At 39.0% G+C, this 25,701-nt stretch overlaps 1 protein-coding gene across 1 annotated transcript in view; it reads left to right on the top strand.

Annotated features, from left to right (window-relative positions):
• The first annotated feature begins 348 nt into the window (after positions 1-348).
• The window catches only part of DIPK2B (divergent protein kinase domain 2B), a 248,866-nt gene continuing 223,513 nt past the window's right edge, over positions 349-25,701 (top strand). Inside the window, exon 1 of the mRNA XM_088444943.1 lies at positions 349-467. The gene's annotated coding sequence lies outside the window, so the exon portion shown is untranslated. The remainder of the gene's footprint in view (positions 468-25,701) is intronic.

The following is a 25,701-nucleotide window of genomic DNA, read 5'->3' as shown; positions in this document are numbered from 1 at the left end:
ATCTTTATTAATAATCTGTGTTATTAGCAGGCTGTTATCTATTAAGAATGATTCTTTTTTGCATTCTGTAATTTTTCTGGCCTCCCGATTGGCCAATATATATGTCTATTATAGACTGTACATTGCCGTTTTTCTAGCCTCTTGATTGGCTAGTACAAATGTCTATCACAGATTGATCCAATAAGAATGGATAAATGGATCCACAATAATGATAAGCCACTTGGTTTGTCACTCATTAAAGAGATGATGTGATTGGTTAGCAACGGGTACAAGAAGGCTGACCCACTGCTATGGCTACAGGGTTGGGACTGTGAGCAAGCCTATTATCGGTGAAACACACGTCAGACTGACACTTCCAGGTCACTTGATGCGCACACGTGACTCCAGTTCTCCTACCACACACAACAGAATGCACTGGCACTATTGACAGCACTGCAGACTACAACCTAGGACCGTACGCTGACCAGGTAAGTGGTGTATACCCCCTGCACTGCCAAGCACATCAGGGCAGACGGCCACCTAACCTGACAGCTTAATTGATCTCTCACTAATACACACATTGCTGGACTTTGTTTCTATCTGCAGCATTTTACTCATCAGTCAAGGGGGACAATTGATTGACTGTTCTGATTATATTTATCATCCATGCAATGCCAATGACCAGCAAACATTTATTACTAATTTATTTTGCAATATATTTTTATTAATGGGGTCCAGTCTGGTGTGTTTTTTGTGCTTTATTGTGTCAGGTATCTGTAGTTTCTCTACGTGAGGTTTATAAATAATCTTTACTGTTGGTGTGTATCATACCCCAAATAATTACTTAACTTCAATCCATATACTATATATAGATGATTGGGAATTTATCCTATTATGAGATTGATACTAACATTAATTGTGATGCATTTTTCTTGATATATTATGCCTAAACTGTGAATCAATTGGTAAACATATTATATTGTGGCTAAAGGCACATATAATTATTTATATCGGGAATTTATCCTATTATGAGATTGATACTAACATTAATTGTGATGCATTTTTCTTGATATATTATGCCTAAACTGTGAATCAATTGGTAAACATATTATATTGTGGCTAAAGGCACATATAATTATTTATATCAATGCAGTATTATCTCGCCTGGTTCTTCACAAATTCTCAGTGAAGAATGCATCTCCCTTGATTTATGTTATTTAACTTCAATTCATACATAGTGTAGGATTCATTTGTCTATACTAACTTCATATGCATGCAGGCATATATATATATATGACTATCTCTCATATAAATGATTGGGAATTTATCCTATTATGATATAGATACTAGCATCAATTTTTATGTATTCTTGTTGTCATATTATGGCTAAACTGTGAACTAATTGGTAACATATTATATTGTGGCTATAGGCACATATAATTGTTTATATCAATACAGTATTATTTTGCCTGGCTCTTTACAATCCTCAGTGGAGAATGTATCTCCCTTGATTTATGTATAACTTTTTGTCTGTTTGTTTGTTTAATGATTCCTAGTTGCTCATTTTTTTTTTATATTTTACCAAATAAAAGTTAATTTTTAGAAGGCTGGTATTGGCCATATCTCTATACCTATTGTGTGCCCCCACCAAGAGTCCCTTTTTTCTCTTTTTTTCTGTGGTTTATATGCTATAAACTGACTCTGGGGAGCACCACAGACTTTCCTATTAACAGGTCTGTTAGACTGTGGTCTCTTGATCTATGATAGGAGTATTATGACATGTGCATGTGTGTGTATAGATCAAGTCTTTTATAAGGATATACGTCTTATCATATAGCAGCAGAATATTTTCAGTGCGGTTCCAATATATATTCTCCTTATGCCTGAACTCCTGCAGGCTCTGGTACATGGATACCGCCATGTTGGAAATGGTCAGCTGACTGTGACTCCACCAATCAAAGTGCATCTTTGCTTCATCTGACTCCAGCAGCCAATCAGTAACCAGCAGCCTCTATTTAAATACTTCCTGGACCAGTTTCCAGTACAGTGTCATTGTTCCAGACACCATTCCCGGTCCAGCAGTGTTTGCCATTTTTTCAGTGTTCCTGCTAGTGTTTTACTAGTCCCAGCCCGGTTACCTAGTGCAACATCCTAGTTTCCAACATCTTAAACAGGACTTTGCCTCAGCTCCTGTTCTAAGACAGCCAGATGTCTCCTTTTATTCTAGAAATTGATGCCTCAGAAGTAGGAGTTGGTGCTGTTCTCTCTCAATATTTGAGGATGGGTACCATTGCCCCTGTGGTTTTTTTTCTCTCAAATTCCCAGCATATAGAAATTATACCATCGGAGAGCAAGAATTACTTGCTATTAAATGAGCTTTGCTTGAGTGGAGACACTTACTGGAGAGTGCTAAACATTCAACTTAAATTCAAACCAACCATAAAAATCTCCTGTGCTTGTAGTCAGCTCAATGCCTCAACCAAAGACAAGCTAGATGGATCTTATTCTTCTCCATGTTCAACTGTAAGGTAACTTTTTGCCCAGGATCTCAGAATTGTAAGGCTGAGGACACTCTGGGGTCCAAATTACTTTAAAGTTTATTCAAAGATCCTATTGGTGGCCTACCCTGAGTCAAGACATCCAAGAATTCATGGCTTCTTGTGTAAAGTGTTCACAGCACAATTTCTTACTCCAAGTTCCTGCAGGGCAATTATAACCCTTATACATTCTCCATTGTCCTTGGACTCACCTATCACTGGACTTCATCACCGACCTATCACCTTCAAACAATATACCAAAGGTTCCCAAATGCGGTCCTCAAGGCCCCCCAACAGTTCAGGTTCTAGAGATATCCTTGGTTGAGTACAGGTGGTTAAATCAAATTGACTGAGGTACTAATTAAATCACCTGTGCTCAGTCATGGATATCTCTAAAATCTGAACTGTTGGGGAGCCTTGAGGGCTGCATTTGGGAACCTCTGCAATATAAGACAGTTTGGGTGACTGTTGACTGCTTTTCAAAGATGGCTCACTTCATACCTCTAACTGGACTACCCTCTGCTTCTAAACTGGCTGAATTGATTATTCCAAAAATCTTCAAACTTCACATTCTTCCCACAGAGATGATATATTATAGCAGGGTGCAATTTGTTGCCAAATTGTGATGGTCACTTTGTTCTGCACTTAAAGTAAAACTTGAATTCTCTTTAATTTATCATACCCCAAAACTAATGGTCAGACCAAAAGGGTGAACATTGCATTGATTCTACATTTCCTCTTGTTTGGACAATTGGATCAAATGCCTACCTTGGGCAGAATTCTCTCACAATAACCAATACCGTTCCTCTTCTAACTCCACTCCTTTGTTCACAGTCTACGACGAGTGCCGGAATTTCTGCCTTCACCTTCAGTTGTCATTCCTGCCACAGATACCACTATTTGACAATTTGCCAAGATCGGAAAGAGATCCATTCTTCCCTAGTAAAAGCTTCTTCTAGGTTGGAGATAAAGTGTGGCTTTCAACTTGCAATTTAAGACTTAAAGTACCTTCCATGAAATTTGCACCATACTACATTAGTCCATTTCCAGTGGAACAAGTTATCAATCCAGTGGTCTACAAGTTAAAATTACCATTTCTGCAGATTCTACATTTCTTCCATATATCACTATCAACACCATTAATTTTGAAAAGATTCCACTCAACTCTTCCTAAAGCTCCCAAAGTCAACTAGGAGTTAAGTTTGAAGTTGAGAAAATTCTGGATTCAAGCCTTTGTCATGGTCACCTTCAGTACCTAATTGACTGGAAGGGCTATGGGTCAGAAGAACGAGCTTGGATCAATTCTTCTAATTTAAATGCACCTTATTTGAGTTTCACCAAGTTTCCTCAAAAACCCAAAAAGGGGCCTGGTGCCACCCATAAGAGGGGTAGTACTGTCACATGCCAGAGAGGTAAACCCCAATACTTACCTATACACTATCTCTCCCGGTCCATCCTGAAGCTCTGTTCTCCGCTGGTCCTCACTGCCGCCTGCAGCATGCAGCCTCGACTGTCTGCACACCTGAACTTCCACCGGCTCCAGTGCATGGGTGCCGCCATGTTGGAAATGGTCAACTGACCATGACTCCTCCAATCACAGTGCATCTTTGCTTCACCTGACTCCCTATTTAACACTTCCTGGAGAGCTGACTAGTTGTCAGTACAACATTATTGTTCCAGACACCATTCCTGGTCCAGCAGTTTTCGCAATCTCTTCAGTGTTCCTGCTAGTGCTATAGCAATCCCAGCCCTAGTGTCATACCGGTCCCTCCCCGGTTATCTAGCGCAATAGTCCCAAACTAGACAGAAGATAACTGTCTAAAGCTAACTGATGACATGTGTTAACATCACTGCAAGCTAGTAACAAACAAGAGTTCTATTTAGCTACTTAATTTTAAGCAACTAACAAAAGGATATGCAGTCATATTTTCACTACATTAATAATATATATATATATTCTTAAGCAATAATAATAATTCCAGAATGATAATTCAATAAACATGAGAGTAATTGCAAAACTCAGTCATTTCTTTAGATATACAGCAAACTGCAGGAGAAGACATTTCAAAATACATGGGACTATCCAGAGTAAAATATTAGCCAGGTGTATATTTGATAGCAATAATATGTAATAGAATGTATCCAGGATACTCAGCAGATGAAGAAACCAGCAATCCTTCCTAGGCAGCTTGCAAACAGCTAGAACCAGGGAGCAGGCAAGACACGGAATCCTGTGGGAGACTCAGCCAGAACAGAACAACCCACACAGACCCAAGAGCCAGCAGCTGATTAAAACTGTTGGCAAACCAATGACAGTCGACCAGGCCAACGCACTGGCTGACATCATCATAACAGGTGAACAAGTCAGCAACCATTCCAATGATTCAGTCCAGATTCGACCAGCCAAGTACAGATATAACCCCCCTCAAGGAGGGGTCAGGGGACCCCAATACAGTGGCATAACTAGGGGGGGTTGAGCAGGACACGTGCAATGGGTGCCATCAGACACTGGTTTTAAGTCAGTGGTCCACACTACACAGTAACAAACACCGCGTCAGCGCCAGGTAGTACACTTGTACTAGCCGGCGGCATTGTGTTTGTTTTGCCTGCCAATGAGAGTCAGACAGACTCACATTGGCTGCTGCACCCACGGCCAGAGCCGGGCTCCCACAGTGGGTGATGGGAGAGATGTCATGACATCTCTCCCATAGTGCAGAGTGAGCCGGGAGAACTGAGGAGTGGGGATTCAAATAAGTGTTATTTTTGTGTGTGTCTTTGTTCTATATATGTAAGGGGCACTGGCATTGGATAGGGGGGACTACTACTGGGGGCACTGCATAGGGAAGACTACTACTGGGGGCACTATATAAGGGGTACTACTGGGGGCACTGTATAGGAGGGATCACTACTGAGGGCACTGCATAAGGGGGACTACTACTGGGGGCACTATAGAATGGGCCCTACTGGGGGCACTGCATAGGGAGGACCACTACTGGGGGCACTGCATAGGGGGGACTACTACAGGGGGCACTATATAAGGGGCACTACTGGGAGGACTGCTTAGGGAGGACCACTACTGGGGCATTGCATAGGGTGCACTACTACTGGGGTCATTATATAAGGGGCACCACTGGGGGCACTGCATAGAGGTGATCACTACTGAGGGCACTATATAGAGGGGACTACTAAAGGGGGCACTACTGGGAGGACTGCATAGGGAGGACCACTACTGGGGGCACTGCATAGGGGGGACAACTACTGGGGACACTATATAAGGGGTACTACTGGGGGCATTGCATATTAGGGACTACTACTGGGGGCACTATACAAGGGTCACTACTGGGGATACTGAATAGGGGGGGACCACTACTTTGCTATGGGAATTGTCAGTAACCGGAGCCAATCTGCAGCTGCTCTACAGTTAGCGGCTGCTGATTGGCTGGTGGGACGTGCAAGCCCCATGCAGTCCCGTCAGCTGGCATTCGCGAGCTATCTGTATATGTTGCAACACACATACTGATACCGGGTCCGTGGCTCGGGTAAGTAATTTTGTTTTTTTGCCAAGTCCCGGGGATGCTGTGGAGACCAGCGCCAGGATGAAGGTGAGTATAGATTCTTTTTTGCAGGGCCAGTCATTATGGATTCTACATGGGACAAGTGGACAGACCGGCTGGTATAGGTAAGTATGTGTGAATGGGTAGGTGTATGCAATAAACTTTTACTTGTCACGGTGTGTGTGTTTTGCCTTTATTTAACTATTTATTTTACAGTGGGGGTTCAGGTGCCACCCATCTGCTGGCACTTGTAGTTCCACAAGTGCCAAAGGGCAGGCATGCTGCCACCTGTAGTCCCACTGTAAAATACAATAGTTTCATTATATTTTTCACTTTATTACCCCCAGACCCAACGCTCCAGGGGAGTGGGGAAGAGCCTTGGGCTTCAGTCCAAGCCTGGGGTTTCGGGGGTGGGTGGGCCCTTCTTGGGGGGGTCCCCATTTCCCCTGAGATCCCTGGCTTGGGCTGATAATGCTTTGGCCCTGGAGACCTGGTAATAGGGTCTCCGGGCTGTGGCATTACAGCACGGCCGTTTTGAGTCCGGTGCTGGTTTTAAATATAGGGGGTACCCTACACAATTTTTCCCCCCTATATTTAAAACCAGGACTGGCCCTGCAGCCTGGTGTTGGTTTCTAAATTATGGTGGAACCCTACTCATTTTGTTCCCCATAATTTTAGAAACCAGGACTGGCTGGCAAGTCCAGGGCTGGTTAAGCTTTAGGGGGGGGCTATGTCATTTTTTTAAGACTTTTAATCCGTTTTTTTTACAGGCTAGAACACAAGCAGCCTTCACATATCTCACTGATATGTGCAGGCTGCTTGCTCGAAAGAGTTTTGCAGAGAGAAGACACTGCAATCTCGGGTGAGTAATCTCCTGCAAAACGTGCTACTCGGGGGGGAACTCTCATTCTGCTTCACCATCGGACATCTCACTCTCTGCTAAACTCACTTCTTGGTAAATTTGAGAGCCTCAGGAGCCTCAAATCACCCGAGTTTCGGCATAGCTAATTGAGTTGAAAAAAAAACAAACTCTCCCAGACTTGATTCTTAGTAAATTTACCCCTTACAATCCTTCTAAATACCAGTGCTCTCCAAAGACTTCAGCGTACCTATAGAAATGATTGGCTCTCCTAATAATTTGTTACCTGCTTCATGCTCAATAAAAGAAACGTTTCTGCCTATTAGTCTGAAGCTGTGAACAGGCTATGCAGGATTATAAAGAGGACAATCTTAAATGGGATGTTATTTGCCCTTCCAAACAGTATATCCTGCCCAGCAGAGTTTTGCTGTGTTGGTAAAAAAAATACTGGTTACTGAGGTGTGATTAAAATTACAGAAACAAATAAACCTACCTTACCCATTGTAACTGTCCCCTTCAATCAAATATATGGTGCTACAACTTGATCTAAGGGAGCATATCATAGTCATTATGAGTATTTAGTCTAACCATTTGTTTTCTTTAGTGCTCAGGCCATATGTCAATATTTGGTTAATAACATTTTCAGAATATTTTTAGGGTGATTTGTATTAATTTAGTTTGATGATTTACAGATGCAGCAAACTTTATATTGACAGTTAACGCATGACATGCACACAGCAGGAAAGAAGATTACCATTTGATTCATAAATGAGAGAACAACAGATGTTTATATTTAATTGAATTTCATTTGTATTTGTGTTTGTATTTAATGATATTTTATATGGTGAAGGCAGGTTTCACCCTTACTAATAATTGTCTGGTGTCTCTTACATTATTGGACTGTACAGATATTGGACCTAATGCAGAGATGTATGCATACCAGATGGTTCACATACAGTACATCTCCAATGTTTGTTGTACTGTATGTGTGCAGATTGGGTTCTGTGTTGTCAGATGCAGTGTGGCTGCAGATGTCAGGTGAGTGACAGTCTGCAGCCGTTTGGGGGCAGGGAAGAGACGGGGAATGTTTTACAAAACATGGGCATCAGCCCCATCTTTTAGGTGTGCAGATGCCAGGGTCTGTGTCTTCCGATGCAGCTTCACTGGCCCCAGCAGCATGAAAACGCTGGCCATCCTGAGCAGTAACTTGAGAGTAACACAGATGAACGATGGTTACGCAGATGATCCGATGCTGCGTCTTTGGGTGCAGCAGCGGATCACAAAAGCCTGCAGTGGGCGTCTTTCTACTAGAGATGAGTGGTCCAGTTTTACTTGAAGACTGAACACACCAGAACTTTAGGGCTTATAGTCGATCCAAGTCCCAGTTTGGAATCACTTTGGTGTTCTGTATAGAACCAAGTCCTGACTCGGGTCTACTTGCAAGTTCAGATCTTGTATCTCAAAAATGGATCTTGAATGTTTTGGGATTGCGTATATTTCTCGTTATTTCAGGTGCCATTTCACACAGGAGAGTGGGTACTATTTACCCGGGCCCGGGCTTCCTGAGTGGCCCAGCGCCGCCCCCCCTCCGTTCTCCCTCCCTCACAGCAGCCCAGCACACAGTATGTGCTGAGCTGCAGTGGGAGACTGCTCATGGCAACAGCAGTCTCCTATGCTTGTGGGGGGAAGCAATCACACTGATCACACCCCCCTGGTTTTACGCCAGGCTGAGGGGCTCACAGCGCCCCCCTGCCTAGCTGTTTCGCTGCACTGCAGAAGTGTATTTTTTTTTCGCTCTTCATAAAGTCCAGCAATATTTATCACAGAGTCTCATAGGGATTCCACCTCAACTTCACACATCCCGTGACACAGAGGAAACAAACACATAAAACAATACAAAAGTGTAATGGTGTTTCATAGCAAATTGCTTATAGATAACTTATCATACATTTACTGACCACCACCAGCGATTATATGAAATGCTTTATATTACTATAGGAATTAATTTGAACCAGTGACGAATCCATGGTGCTGAAGCATCCATTGCCTCAGTGTGCTGAAGTGTGAACAAGTTTGTTGTGTTATATCAGATTTTCCAATAAAATATCAGGATCATGCATTTACCAATGTTTGTCATTGTCCAAAAGATGCACAACTGTGCATAACTAAGGCAACCTATGAACTTTCCATACCAGCCATTGTCATTCTATATGTTTTCATAAAAACTACATAGTATCATAGAACCAGTGCTTTTTCCTGATGGTATGATATACATTACCAGCAACTTTTTTGTGTATAATGTTTAAGTCACATAACTAGTTCTGGAAACAGGTAAAGAAATATCTGTGAAATAATTTCAGAAATAAATGTGTTAAGTTACAATAAATCTGAACTTGTACCTTAAGGAGAGTATTGGTACCTTTTCTAATAGAAAAATACAATGTATGGTAAATATCTTGGATGCAATAAAGTCAGTACTTACAAAAAAGAAAATAAGGTTACTGCACTAGTTTGATTTGAATACATACATTTTATTAGAGACTCCATATGCTCCTATTTGGAAGTATTATTTCAGAGAACTGACCATCAATACATCATTAATGATAATATCTCCAAGGGAGAAAGGAAAGCATTACAGGAAATGTCGGAATGGCAAGACACTGTAATTAAACCCTCAGGCAAAGGGGGAAATGTGGTGTTATGGCCTATTGATATGTATTTAGATGAATTGAGTAGACAATTGAATGACACCGAATGCTACAAATGCTTTTTATTATTATTTAATCCTACACAGAATTTTATGAATCAATATAATAACTTAGTCTCAAAGGCTACAGTGGATGGAATCATCAGTAAAAAGGATGCAGATTTTCTCAGAGCTGATAAACCTAATATCCTGACACTATACTTGCTCCCCAAAGTACATAAAAATGACACTATCCCACCAGGTAGGCCCATTGTTTCTGGTATGAATAGTCTAACTGAGAATGTGAGTATATATATTGATCAACATCTCCACAAACACGTTTTGACATTACCATCATATACCAGAGATACAATGGATATATTGATAAAGTTACAGAATCTAGTAGTTAATCCACAAACGTGTTTAATATCCTGTGATATTGAAAGCTTATATACAAGCATTGGACATGACAATGGCATAAGAGCAGCCAAATACTTTCTAGACATGGGAATCCACAGAGAGTTCAATGACTTCTTAATAATGTTACTGGATTTTGTACTAAAGAAGAACTATTTTATATGCAACAAGTAGTTCTACCTCCAGGTTAAAGGGACAGCAATGGGCACAGCTTGTGCCCCAACACATGCCAACTTCTACCTGGGGTGCTGGGAGAAGGACATTTTTTTCAAAGAGTCCCATCTCAAGTACACCAGATACATCTTACTGTACCTAAGGTACACAGATGATGTATTTATACTTTGGGATGGGGAGCAATACTTGTGTCAGGAATTCATACAGATCTTGAACACCAATGATCTGAATCTAAAGCTCACCATGGAAATGAATCAAGTAAAGATCAACTTTGTAGATCTTACCATCAGTGTAGAAGATGGTGCAATTTCTACGGATATCTATCACAAAAATACAGCAACAAACAGTGTATTGCACAGTAGGAGTGCTCATTTACCGGCAACAATTAGAGCTATCCCTAAAGTTGAACTGTTGTTTACTAAATGTAACTGTTCTGAAGAGGTTACCTATGAACATAGGAACAAACAAATATGTAATACACTGAAGAAATGAGGCTACAGTGGTAGAATGATCAAACAAGCTTTTAAAGAAACCAAAGTTTACCTCAGAGAATTCCTCCTCATACCTAAGGTAAAACATCAGAAGAAAGAACCAATCAGACATATCGGTCCAATTGAGGGAAATGAATGAAATTCTACAGAGACATTGGCAGATTCTATTCACAGATATGGATGTAGGCAAATGCCTACCTAAGAGAATTCAATCAAGCTGGAGAAGATCTCAAAATTTGATGGACTATTTGGTATACAGTTATTTTACCAATGTAAAAAAACCTACAGTATATACAATAGAAAAGGATCTTACCAATGTAAACACTGTAAGTCATGTCAATACATGATACCTAGAGAGTTTTTCTTTGATAGGTACAACAAGAAATGGACCATAACTGAATACATAGATTGCACGACAACTGGAATAATCTACCATCTGGAGTGTCCCTGTGGCAAAGGCTAGGTAAGAAAGATCATAAGGCAACTAAAAGTTTGTGTATTGGAAGACGTAGGAACAATTAGGAATGCCAAACAGGATGTGGCAAAGTTCAAAACATTAACTCCTGTGGCTAAACATTTTCTAAGATACCACAGAGGTAATCCCAAAGGATAAAAGTATATTGTATGAAGCAAATTAATCTAGGTACCAGAGGAGAAGATATAGATCGTGAGCTCCTCAAATGGGAGGCCAAAGTGTCCACACTCCAATATATAAGGAGATGAAGGCGGGGTCCTCAATTTATAGACAAAAATGTCCACAATGCATAGAAAAAAATAATCGGCACTCACCAGGTAAAGAGGCATCAGTTTAGAAAGGTTTAATTACCATTTAAAACAACAGGGTGCATAAGATCAGTCAACGTTTCAATCCCATTCCAGGATCTTTGTCAAGACATAGCAACAGTTCCCACTTGCAAGACAGCCAAGTGCAAAGTGTATACCATCACCACTAGCCAATCCACAATAAGTACTGGAAGTAATGGTCTACTATATAGAGTAGACAAATCCACTTTTATTAGGAGAGGACACCATCCTGTAAGGCATCTATAATGATGGGTGCTCTTCAATAGACAGTCCAGTCCTGTAATATATGCAAGAGGAGGTAAAACTCTTGATAGTGTAATACTGTTTTATTTAATGCACACAAAAGAAAACTTTTTAAAACCAGATAATGACAGATGGAGGCTTACCAGATGACATAGTCTACATATAACACAGGTAGACAAAAAGGCAGAGTAAAGTGAAAGCCGGCATCCCTGGAGATCCACATCCCCCCACCAAGGTAAGCGTCCAAAAGTTCTTGTGTCCTTCCCTCGCCAATGCATTTCATCATGAAGAAGAGACACACAAAACCCTATATTTATACCCCGAGAATCAAAGAACACTCCCTTCCGGGAAACCTATTACCAGACATGGAATAACTACATCTATTTAATGTCTATATGTATCTTTAAAAATCCCCTCCATATGATCCAGTACATGATCACCAATATAGCCTTCACATATGTACAGACTCCTCCTGAACTTCATCCATGCGCTTCCGTCCTCCAGCCGGAAAGACCGGAAGTCACATGTTTGAGTTTCACCGGCAGGTCTATGAACGTCATTTCCTGTGATGAACTTCCGCACCACGGACTCTGGAACTCACATGCTTGTATTTCAACTAATAATTAGCCACCATTTCTCCTAGTGAGCTTCCGGATCTATGATACCAAAGACCGATGCTAGAGGGGATACTGGCATTTCGTTCCTTTCTCTCCGTTTGGAGGCAGACATTTTCTTAAATTATGTAAAGAGATCACTAGCAGCCATATTACAGAAGGTATACTTAAAAACAAAGATAGATACAAATAAATTAGACATCATGATATGGTGTTTAAAATCATATGTACTAAAATATATAAAAATATAGAGTAGAAATATTAAAATCAGAATGAAGCACAAATGACCATAAATAATTTAAAGGAACCATTTTAATTGAAAGTCCTTATTCAAACCAGTGGGTATTAATGTTTTATAAGTATGTATCATATGCATTTAATTTTTAGCTAAATTTTTGTTAATATCACAACCTCTACCATTGGTTACAATTCTTTTAAGGCCATACAAATTTTTATGTCGGCTGGTCCTCCCTATATAGAATTTATTGCATGAACACTCTATCCCATACACTACATTTGTTGAATGACAGGTGATAAAATCTCTAATAGTACACTTGGAATTGTTAACAACAACTTCTGTTTTTTATTTCCAAATGTATTCACAATATTCCTGCATCCTATACATGACCCACATCTATAAAACCAATCAATGTGGCTATCGATGTTTTTGGTGATGATGGATGAAAACTGTGTACTAACTTGTTTTTAAGGTTTGGTGCCTTCCTAAAAATACAAACTGGAAATGCTGCTAATTCCTCCCCTATAATAGGGTCCTTTTGTAATAATTTCCAATGTTTTTTAATTGTATTCTTCACATGACCATGTTGAGATGTATAACCAGTCATAAAGGCCCATTTAAACCGTTCATCATTGTTCTCTTTCCTTATAACTGGACTGGTTATTAAAGTATTTCTATCCAGATTAGTTACTTCACCTAATGATTTCGACACTTTTTTTGGATCATATCCACTTTTATTAAATTGTTGTTCCATTTCTATAGCTTGCGAGAGGAACGTATTATTATCTGAACAATTTCTTTTCAGCCTTTTAAATTGCCTAAAGGAATGGATTCTAACCAATTATAGTGGTGACAACTTTTTCGGTCAATGTATGGCCTAGAGTCTGTAGGTTTGAGGTAATTTTTGGTTTTGATAAAATTTCCCTCAATATAAATATCCAAATCTAAAAATTGTACACACTCCTGACTAATGTCAAAAGTTAAAATTATATTTCTATCATTAGTGTTTAAAAAGGAACAAAATGAGTTTAATTCATCTCTATCTCCTTCCAAATGAATAGGATATCGTCAATGTAACATCGCCAGGACACTAGGTGCGCACGGTGGGGATTGTTATTCCAAATGAAATCATCTTCCCAGACACCCATAAAAATATTTGCATAGCTAGGTGTAAACATAGTGCCCATGGCAGTTCCTTGTTTTTGAATAAAAAATTCCTCCTTAAAAACAAAATACTTATTAAAAAGGATGAATTTAATACCTTCCAATAAAAATTCTTGTAATTCATGTGCCAATGTGGATCCATTTAATCTATTACATACTGCGTCAGTCCCTTGTTGGTGCTCTATAATAGTATAAAGGGAACTGATGTCAGCAGTAACTACAAAATAATCTTCATGCCATTCAACCATTTCTAAAAATTTTAAAACATCTCTAGTGTCCTTCAATTGTGAAGAATTCATTAAAACCAATGGTTGCAAATAAGAATCTATAAACTGAGATAGATTTGACATGAGAGAATCCACACCTGAGATAATAAGTCTGCCAAGCGGGTGGAGGGGGTCTTTATGAACTTTGGGAAGGATATAAATAGTAGGATGTATAGGACTATCAATAATTAAAAAATTGCTTTCAGCATCAGTCAAAATTGCTTTTGTTCGGTATTTTTCAACCATCTCTTTAAGCTGTATTGTAATTTTCTTAGTGGGATCTCCCCGTAACCTCCTATATGCAAGTTTGTGTCCCAACTGTTTATAAATCTCTCCCTCATAATCTATTTTGTTCATAAGTATGACCCCACCCCCCCTTATCTGCTGGCTTTATAACCAAATCTTTATTAGACATAAGATTTTTAAGGGCTCTTCTCGCTTTAAAGGTGAGGTTATGTTTGATTTTATCTCCATCAAGTTTTTCTAAATCTTCTCTTACTAAAGCTGCAAATGACTCTATAAACCACCCTTTCAAATGTGAAGGAAAGATATAGACCTTGCTTTGAAAGGAGTACCAGTTTCAGATGTTGTCACTTCATTCTCTTTGGATTTTAATTAAAAAATGTTTTCAATGTAAGCTTCCTTATAAATTTTTCAATATCTACATAGATATCAAATTGATTGATCTTGGTAGAGGAAGCATATTTAAGACCTTTTTCTAAAAGTGATCTTTCCTTTTTTAGAAGCAAATGTGTGCTTAGGTTAAATATTTTAACCTGTCTGAAATTATATTGTGGGGTATGTCTCCCTCACTATATGGGATAATATCCTTTAATATTTCTTTAGGTTTGAGTTTCTGCTTGCGTTTTTTCATGATCTTATTTCTTTCTACTTTTCCTTTAATACTCCTCCTTTTTCCCCTTTATGGTATTATTTCCATCGATGAATGTCCCTCCCCTTCTCTAAAAAAGGTGTTGATGGAACCTACATTGTAAACCAGAGAACCTATTAGATTGTCTGATATGTGAATGTTTAATTTCATAAGGTCTGAAATTAGAATAAAATCTGGAATTCCCAGAATTCTTATTAAATTTCATATGTCTCCAATCAGGGGTTGGACTTTTTCTGACATTTTCATGTCTTCTATAACTTTTTTGTTGATTCCATCTCAAGTCATTTGAAATCACATCTTCTCTATACTTGTGGGATGGATGGTGCCTCATATTAATTTTGTTATCTTCCCATCTGGAGACTCTCTTATGGGTATTATATATATGTTTATTTAGATTCTCTGAGGAAGATCTTCTAACTATGTTTCTTTTACTTTCTTGAGAGAGGGCCTCTTCCAATGATTCCTTTTTATCTCTTACATTTTTAATTTTCACATTTTCAGACTTAATTAATTTAATTTCTATCCTTTTTTCTCTTTCTTTATAACCTGGGAGATCTGAGAAATGAATTACCATACTTTTATAATTATCAATCTCTTCCTCCAAACTACTTAAATCTTTCCTTCTTTCCTCTATAATTAGTTTCATTAATTCATATGAACAATTGTTGATGATTTGATTCCAACTTTTATTAAATTGTTCTGTAGCTGTTGTGAAACTAGATTTCTTATTGATTTTTAAAACCTCTAGGGATTATTTGATGGGCTATATATTTTTCTAATGTAACAACCTCCCACCATATTTTATTTTCCTTAATTAATACATTCTCAAGTTTATGCATTAAACAATCAAGATCTTCATCAACAACCTCAATTTCATTATTTGGACTATCAAATAGTGTCTCAAGTTTTCTAATTCTTTCATCTCTTAATCTAAACATAATTGCACTACGACCTTAATCAGATGGATGAAGGATTAAACAATAAAATAAAAATAGTGATTAAAGTCAGTGCACCTATGAAGCTGCTCAAAATAAACTTGGTGATATGAAGTGGTGTCACCCAAAACCACTTTAAAATAAATTGCAAAACATAAGTTCACCACCAGGTCCATCAAGGCGCTATTGTATTGTCAAGTAGATCACTCCCAACCATCAAAGTGACTTAAGTTTATTCACGTATATTTGTCTCCGTGTCACTCAAAAAAAGAAGAGAATATCATAGCATAAAACCTTTAGAGCTATACAAATGTTCTACAGTAAATGTCAGATGTGTCCATACTGGAAGTAATGGTCTACTATATAGAGTAGACAAATCCACTTTTATTAGGAGAGGATACCATCCTGTAAGGCATCTATACTGATGGGTGCTCTTCAATAGACAGTCCAGTCCTGTAATATATGCAAGAGGAGATAAAACTCTTGATAGTGTAATACTGTTTTATTTAATGCACACAAAAGAAAACTTTGTAAAACCAGATAATGACAGATGGAGGCTTACCAGATGACATAGTCTACATATAACAGAGGTAGACAAAAAGGCAGAGTAAAGTGAAAGCCAGGAATCCCTGGAGATCCACGTCCCCCCACCAAGGTAAGCATCCAAAAGATCTTGTGTCCTTCCCTCGCCAACGCGTTTCATCATGAAGAAGAGACACACAAAACCCTATATTTATACCCCCGAGAATCAAAGAACACTCCCTTCTGGGAAAACCTATTACCAGACATGGAATAACTACATCTATTTAATGTCTATATGTATCTTTAAAAATCCCCTCCTTATGGTCCAGTACGTGATCACCAATTTAGCCTTCACAGATGTACAGACTCCGCCAGAACTTCACGTGCACTTCAGTCCTCCTGCTAGAAAGACCGGCAGTCACGTGTTTGAGTTTCATGTGCAGGTCTATGAACGTCATTTCCTGTGATTAACTTTCGCACCACAGACTCCGGAACTCACATGCTTGTATTTCCACAAATAATTAGCCACCATTTCTCCTAGTATGCTTCCGGATCTATGATACCAAAGTCCAAAGCTAGAGGGGATACTGGCATTTCATTCCTTTCTCTCCATATGGAGGCGGACATTTTCTTAAATTATGCAAACAGATCACTAGAAGCCATATTCCAGAAGTTATACTTAAAAACAAAGATAAATACAAATAAATTAGACATCATGATATGGTGTTTAAAATCATATGTACTAAAATATATAAAAATATAGAGTAGAAATATTAAAATCAGAATGAAGCACAAATGACCATAAATAATTTAAAGGAACCATTTTAATTGAAAGTCCTTATTCAAACCAGTGGGTATTAATGTTTTATAAGTATGTATCATATGCATTTAATTTTTAGCTAAATTTTTGTTAATATCACAACCTCTACCATTGGTTAAAATTCTTTTAAGGCCATACAAATTTTTTATGTGTTTTACATCACATTGATGAATTTCTTTAAAATGTAAGGATAGAGCATGAGTCTCTAATCCCTTGCGTATGTTGCGTAAGTGTTCTGCAATTCTTACTTTGAGAGGTCGACTGGTCCTCCCTATATAGAATTTATTGCATGAACACTCTATCCCATATACTACATTGGTTGAATGACAGGTGATAAAATCTCTAATAGTACACTTGGAATTGTCAATAACAACTTCTGTTTTTTATTTCCAAATGTATTCACAATATTCCTGCATCCTATACATGACCCACATCTATAAAAACCAATCAATGTGGCTATCGATGTTTTTGGTGATGATGGATGAAAACTATGTACTAACTTGTTTTTAAGGTTTGGTGCCTTCCTAAAAATACAAACTGGAAATGCTGGTAATTCCTTCCCTATAATAGGGTCCTTTTGTAATAATTTCCAATGTTTTTTAATGATATTCTTCACATGACCATGTTGAGATGTATAACCAGTCATGAAGGCCCATTTAAACCGTTCATCATTGTTCTCTTTCCTTATAACTGGACCGGTTATTAACGTATTTCTATCCAGATTATTTACTTCACCTAATGATTTCGACACTTTTCTTGGATCATATCCACTTTTATTAAATTGTTGTTCCATTTCTATAGCTTGCGAGAGGAACGTATTACTAGTTGAACAATTTCTTTTCAGCCTTTTAAATTGAAGATATGATCCAAAATAAGTGTTGAAATCATTAGGTGAAGTAACTAATCTGGATAGAAATACTTTAATAACCGGTCCAGTTATAAGGAAAGAGAACAATGATGAACGGTTTAAATGGGCCTTCATGACTGGTTATACATCTCAACATGGTCATGTGAAGAATATCATTAAAAAACATTGGAAATTATTACAAAAGGACCCTATTATAGGGAAGGAATTACCAGCATTTCCAGTTTGTATTTTTAGGAAGGCACCAAACCTTAAAAACAAGTTAGTACATAGTTTTCATCCATCATCACCAAAAACATCGATAGCCACATTGATTGGTTTTTATAGATGTGGGTCATGTATAGGATGCAGGAATATTGTGATTACATTTGGAAATAAAAAACAGATTAGAGAGGGATTAGAGACTCATGCTCTATCCTTACATTTTAAAGAAATTCATCAATGTGATGTAAAACACATAAAAATTTGTATGGCCTTAAAAGAATTGTAACCAATGGTAGAGGTTGTGATATTAACAAAAATTTAGCTGAAAATGAAATGCATATGATACATACTTATAAAACATTAATGCCCACTGGTTTGAATAAGGACTTTCAATTAAAATGGTTCCTTTAAATTATTTATGGTCATTTGTGCTTCATTCTGATTTTAATATTTCTACTCTATATTTTTATATATTTTAGTACATATGATTTTAAACACCATATCATGATGTCTAAATTATTTGTATTTATCTTTGTTTTTAATTATAACTTCTGGAATATGGCTGCTAGTGATCTGTTTACATAATTTAAGAAAATGTCCGCCTCCATACGGAGAGAAAGGTATGAAATGCCAGTATCCCCTCTAGCATTGGTCTTTGGTATCATAGATCCAGAGGCTCACTAGGAGAAATTGTGACTAATTATCCAGGAAATGATATTCATAGACCTGCCGGTGAAATGCAAACACATGACTTCCGGTCTTTCCGGCTGGAGGACGGAAGCGCACGGATGAAGTTCAGGAGGAGTCTGTACATCTGTGAAGGCTATATTGGTGATCATGTACTGGACCATATGGAGGGGATTTTTAAAGATACATATAGACATTAAATAGATGTAGTTATTCCATGTCTAGTAATAGGTTTCCCAGAAGGGTTGTGTTCTTTGATTCTCGGGGGAATAAATATAGGGTTTTGTGTGTCTCTCCCTCATGCCTTGAGGAAGATACTTTGGTATTGAAATGCGTTGGCGAGGAAAGGACACGAGAACTTTTGGATGCTTACCTTGGTGGGGGGACGTGGATCTCCAGGGACACTTGGCTTTCACTTTACTCTGCCTTTTTGTCTACCTGTGTTATATGTAGACTATGTCATCTGGTAAGCCTCCATCTGTCATTATCTGGTTTTAAAAAGTTTTCTTTTGTGTGCATTAAATCAAACAGTATTACACTATCAAGAGTTTTATCTCCTCTTGCATATATTACTAGACTGGACTGTCTATTGAAGAGCACCCATCAGTATAGATGCCTTACAGGATGGTATCTTCTCCTAATAAAAGTGGATTTGTCTACTCTATATAGTAGACCATTACTTCCAGTACGGACAAATCTGACATTTACTGTAGAACACTTGTATAGCTCTAAAGATTTTATGCTATGATATTCTTTTCTTTTATTGAGTGACACTGAGACAACTACATGTGAATAAACTTAAGTCACTTTGATGGTTGGGAGTGATCTACTTGACAATACAATAGCGCCTTGATGGACCTGGTGGTGAACTTATCTTTTGCTCCTTGATCTACTTGACAATACAATAGCGCCTTGATGGACCTGGTGGTGAACTTATCTTTTGCTCCTATGAGCAAATCAGGGTGGTAAACAGTGCAGCTACTACAACAACCAACTCATAAAGTGAGACAAACACAAAAAATTAATAAAATAAAAAATATAAAATATGAAAATATGAAAAAATTTATATATTAAACTATGTGCAGGGTCATTACAAAAAAAATCAAAAGATTGCAATAAGTGTCATTTCAGGAAAATGTTGTAGGGATTAGACTCATTGAGTCTCCTCAGGGCCAATGTGTCCAGTTTAAAAATTGACCTTGCTTTGCAGTTACACAAAGCTAATTCTCGATCTCCTCCCTTAGCGAGTGCTGGTATATGTCCCTGTTCATGGAAATGTACTGCCACTGGTTTATTGGATTTCTTCAAATCCAGTGCCGCTCTGATCATTGACTGATGGTTAGCCATCCATTCACGAAAACACCTCTTGGTCATCCCCACATAGTGGAGGCCGCATGGGCAAATCAGGATATACACCACATAGTCCATCATACAGTGTAACCTGTGTTTAATCCTAATTCTTTTTCAACTGTGAGGATGGAAAAAAGTAGAGCCAGTTAATAGCGATCTGCATGTCATGCAGTCAGCACACTTGAAGCACCCAGTCTTCATTTTGGGGAGCCATGTTGTTTTGCTTGGTGCCGGTTTCAATGTCAGTTGCATTAAAAGATCATGTAGATTCGGACCATGTCTGTAGACACATACAAGTGACTTCTTGCCAAGTGCTCCCAAATCTGGGTCTGTTGCGATTAACGGCCAATGCTTGTCAATTATTTTCCTGGAGTGGTGTGACGTCACATCAAATGTACTAGAAAAAAGTATCCTAGTAGGATCTAGTCTGGGGCCTCTAACCATATCAATCTCTGAGTGCCAATTTATAGCCTTACAAAGACATCTCTGTATAGTGCCAGGTGAATACCCCCTTGCCAAAAAGCATTCAGACATCTCATCAATCTAGGTAATTGCTGTAGTGTTGGAGGAATTATTCCTCAATATCCATAAAAATTGAGAGATATGTAAGTTCTCCTTAAGGTGGCTTGGATGTTGGCTCCTGGAGTGTAAGAGGGTATTTCGATCTGTGTTTTTTCTGTACAAAGTTGTCCCAAGAACGTTACCATCACGAAACACCATAACTTCTTGAAAATTCATCCTCATTTGGTGAATGTTACTAGAAAATGTAATGGGAGAGTCTAGATCATTAAGAAAACAAACCATATCCATGAACTGGGCCTCGGTGCCAAACCAAATCATAAATAATCAATAAAATGTCTGTAAAATAATATATTTTCAGCAAATGATGACAAAATATATGTTTGTTCATATAATGCAATGTAAAGATTGGCATAAGCCAGAGCGAGATTTGATCCCATGGTGGTCTAATTGCATGTAATCCACCACTGTGTGGAATTACAGTATAGAGCAAGGACACATCAAGTGTTTCAAATCATATGGGCTCTGGGGGTAAACTCACAGTTCTGAGTTTCTGTAAAAAGTCATTTGTATCCTTCAAGTAGCTATGCATTTGAAACACTGCCACTTGAAGAAACAAATCTACAAACTGAGCCACAGGCTGGAGTGTTGAATTGCGAGCAGATATTATAGGTCTCCGAGGAGGGTCAACCAATTGCTTGTGAACCTTAGAGTGTAAAGGATAGGGCAAACTGGGTGTTTCACTATCAAACAACTGGCGACCCTATCATCAATCCACCCCTGTTGGCAAGCACGGTCAATTGTAGCATCAATCTTTCTTTTAACCAAAGGTAGAGGATTGATATCAACCTTCGTGTAAGTAGTGGTATCAGACAGCTGACGTAGTATTTCTTTATTGTAGGTGGTCCAGTCCTGAAGCACTGTTGCCCCGCCCTTGTCAGCTTGTCTGACTACAATTTTATCATTTTTGATCAAAGATTTGAGTGCCAACCTCTGAGCCGAGCTAAGGTTGTCAGATTTAGGCTTTATTTTTGCTGATACCATGTCATGTTCAGTGAGACACAAAAAAGTTTTGATACTGGCATTCGAGCTCTGTGGATCAAAACAACTAGTGGATCTGAATAATTGATCAGGTACAGTGTTATTAGTGTTACCAAAGAACTCGCGTAATCTCATTTTTCTTCAAAGCTTATAGTGGTCAACTGACCATTCAAATTTTCTTGTGTACAGGTAGGTACAAAGGAAAAACCTAAAGATAAAACTTCCAGCTCAGTCTCCGATAACACATGACTAGATAAGTTGAATACTGTATCTAGTATCGGCTGCCCCTGCCTCTCCTTCTTCTTGTGCCGCCCTCTCCTCATAGGGTATCTAGATCTCCTCTGGTGGATCTGGTTACTCTGCCTAAAAAAGAACCACTAGGAGGTCTGGAGTTGCTGAGATTCCTAAGACTAGAGTAAGTGTTCTCATTTTCGGATTGGGACTGAGATGAGGAAGAATCGTGAAATCAAGGAGCCCGTGAATAAGATCTCTGATAGCGTCGAGTCCTATTGGTGCCAACCTCACCCTTAAGCCACTTGTACACCTGGTGGTTTGCATAATCATAATTGTCAGTACTCATTTTTTTCCTTTTGAAAGCTATAAGTTCTTGTTGAAAGCAATTAATCTGTTCCGTTAGCTTATTGCCCCAGTTTGTGGCCTTATCAGCAGATAATAATGGAAGTGGTTTGCCCTATCCTTACACTCTCCCTAAGGTTCACAAGCAACTGGTTGACCCTCCTGGGAGACCTATAATATCTGCCTGTGGCTCAATTTGTTGATTCATTTCTTCAAGCGGCAATGATTCAAATGCCTAGCTACTTGAAGGATACAAATTACTTTTTACAGAATCTCAGAACTGTGACTTTACCCTCAGAGCCAATATGATTGGCAACACTTGATGTGTCCTCGCTCTATACTGTAATTCCACACAGTGGTGGATTACATGCAATTAGACAGGTGCTCATCAACATTAATCATCATAGTCCCCCCATTGAATTTATATTGGAACTCACTGAGCTGGTTTTGACCAACAATTATTTTCAATATGGTGGTATCTTTTATATGCAAAACACTGGCACAGCCATGGGGCCAAATCTCGCTTCGGCTTATGCCAATCTTTACATGGCATTATATGAACAAACATATTTTGTCATCATTTGCTGAAAATATATTATTTTACAGACATTTTATTGATGATTTAGTTATGATTTGGTCTGGCACCGAGGCCCAGTTCATGGATATGGTTTGTTTTCTTAATGATCTAGACTCTCCCATTAAATTTTCTAGTAACATTCACCAAATGAGGATGAATTTTCAAGAAGTTATGGTGTTTCGTGATGGTAACGTTCTTGGGACAACTTTGTACAGAAAAAACACAGATCGAAATACCCTCTTACACTCCAGGAGCCAACATCCAAGCCACCTTAAGGAGAACTTACATATCTCTCAATTTTTATGGATATTGAGGAATAATTCCTCCAACACTACAGCAATTACCCAGATTGATGAGATGTCTGAATGCTTTTTGGCAAGGGGGTATTCACCTGGCACTATACAGAGATGTCTTTGTAAGGCTATAAATTGGCACTCAGAGATTGATATGGTTAGAGGCCCCAGACTAGATCCTACTAGGATACTTTTTTCTAGTACATTTGATGTGACGTCACACCACTCCAGGAAAATAATTGACAAGCATTGGCCGTTAATTGTGACAGACCCAGATTTGGGAGCACTTGGCAAGAAGACACTGGTATGTGCCTACAGACGTGGTCTGAATCTACATGATCCTTTAATGCAACTGACATTGAAACCGGCACCAAGCAAAACAACATGGCTCCCCAAAATGAAGACTGGATGCTTCAAGTTTGCTGACTGCACGACATGCAGATCGCTATTAACTGGCCCTACTTTTTCCCATCCTCACAGTGGAAAAAGAATTAGGATTAAACACAGGTTACACTGTATGATGGACTTTGTGGTGTATATCCTGATTTGCCCATGCGGCCTCCACTATGTGGGGATGACCAAGAGGTGTTTTCGCGAATGGATGGCTAACCATCGGTGAACAAACAGAGCTGGATTTGAAGAAATCCGATAAACCAGTGGCAGTTCATTTCCTTGAACAGGGACATTCCGTTGAAAGCCTAAATGCATGATCATTGATCATATACCAGCCCTCGCTAGTAGAGGAGATCGAGAATTAGCTTTGTGTAAATGCGAAGCAAGGTGGATTTTTGAACTGGACACATTGGCCCTGAGGGGACTCAATGTGTCTAATCCCTACAACATTTTCCTGAAAAGATACTTATTGCGATCTTTTGAATTTTTTTGTAATGACACTGCACATGGTTTAATTTTTTCATTTTTTCATTTTTTCATATTTTATATTTTATTATTTTATTTATTTTTCTTATTTATTCTTTTTATTTTTTGGTTTGATGTTTTTTGGTCCTTTTTTGTGTTTTTCTCACTTTATGAGTTGGTTGTTCTAGTAGCCACACTGCTTACCACACTGATTGACTAAGCTCATACCGTGTTTCCCTGATAATAAGACCTACCCCGAAAATAAGACCTACCCTTAATTTTGAAACCCGGTCCAAATGAAGCCCTACCCCAAAAATAAGACCTACCTGAACTAATTTTCAGCTGGGAATGCTGCAGAGACCAGCGTTCCCAGTCATGCAGTGCGCGGGTGACGTCATGACGTCACCCGCGCACTGAGGATCCTGTGCGGCCGCGCCTGCTGGATCATGTTAGATCCAGTCAGCTCGCAGATGAGAGCGACATCCCAGATGGCGGCGAGTCAGGTAAGTGCACTGCAATAAGGGACACTGCTACAGGGGGGGACCTGCATAAGCGGCACTTCCACAAGGGGGCCTGCAAGGGGGGGGCATGCATAAGCGGCACTTCCACAAGGGGGGGCATGCATAAGGGGCACTTCTGCAAGGGGGCCTGCAAGGGGGTGGCCTGCATATGGGACACTTCTGCAAGGGGGGGGCCTGCATAAGGGCACTGCTGTCAAAATTAATATAAGACCTACCCCGAAAATAAGCCCTATTGTGTTTTTAACAAAAAAATAATAAGACGGTGTCTTATTATCGGAAAAACACGGTAGGAGGTTTTCATCCTTATGTGCTATTACATGTCATTTTGATTTTGTGCCACCTGAGGGCACTTGGGGATATTATGCTGTTTACTGTTATGCTTTCCAAAGCAATGGAACACTTATCACTTCTGCCTTGTGTGATTATGCAGGCCGGACATGTGACATCCGGGTTGAGGCATGTGTTCCACGGTGATGGAACGCATGCCACTTCCAGTTCTGCATTATGTGGCTCTTATGGATGTTTGTGCCTCTGTGACAAGTGCAGTTAACATTATGCTGCATCCGCTCAGGTAGGAGCACTTTTATCTGTGTTTTCAAGCCCTAGTTGATGCTTATTTGCTGTGTTAGGGTGGTATAGGCCTAGTTTTCCATTCATGATGTCCAAGTAGGCTTTGCAGCCAGGGGAGGAGCTTTGAGTCAATTAGTGTGAGTATATAGATTGGCTAGTGGTGATGGTATACACTTTGCTCTTGGCTGTCTTGCAATTGGGAATTGCTGCTATGTCTTGACAAAGATCCTGGAATGGGATCGAAACGTCAACTGATCTTATGCACCCTGTTGTTTTAAATGGTAATTAAACCTTTCTAAACTGATGCCTCTTTACCTGGTGAGTGCCGAATATATATATATATATATATATATATATATATATACAGTATGTAGAAGAATGACCGGCACTCTACATCCTTAGAACAACAACTGAGGTGCTAACTTCATTATGGCAGGCAGAGGCA

This window comes from Taudactylus pleione, unplaced genomic scaffold (genome assembly GCF_031769625.1).
Source record: "Taudactylus pleione unplaced genomic scaffold, aTauple2 ptg000374l, whole genome shotgun sequence".
Lineage (NCBI taxonomy): Eukaryota > Metazoa > Chordata > Amphibia > Anura > Myobatrachidae > Taudactylus > Taudactylus pleione.
This window is presented reverse-complemented; position numbering and strand designations above follow the sequence as displayed.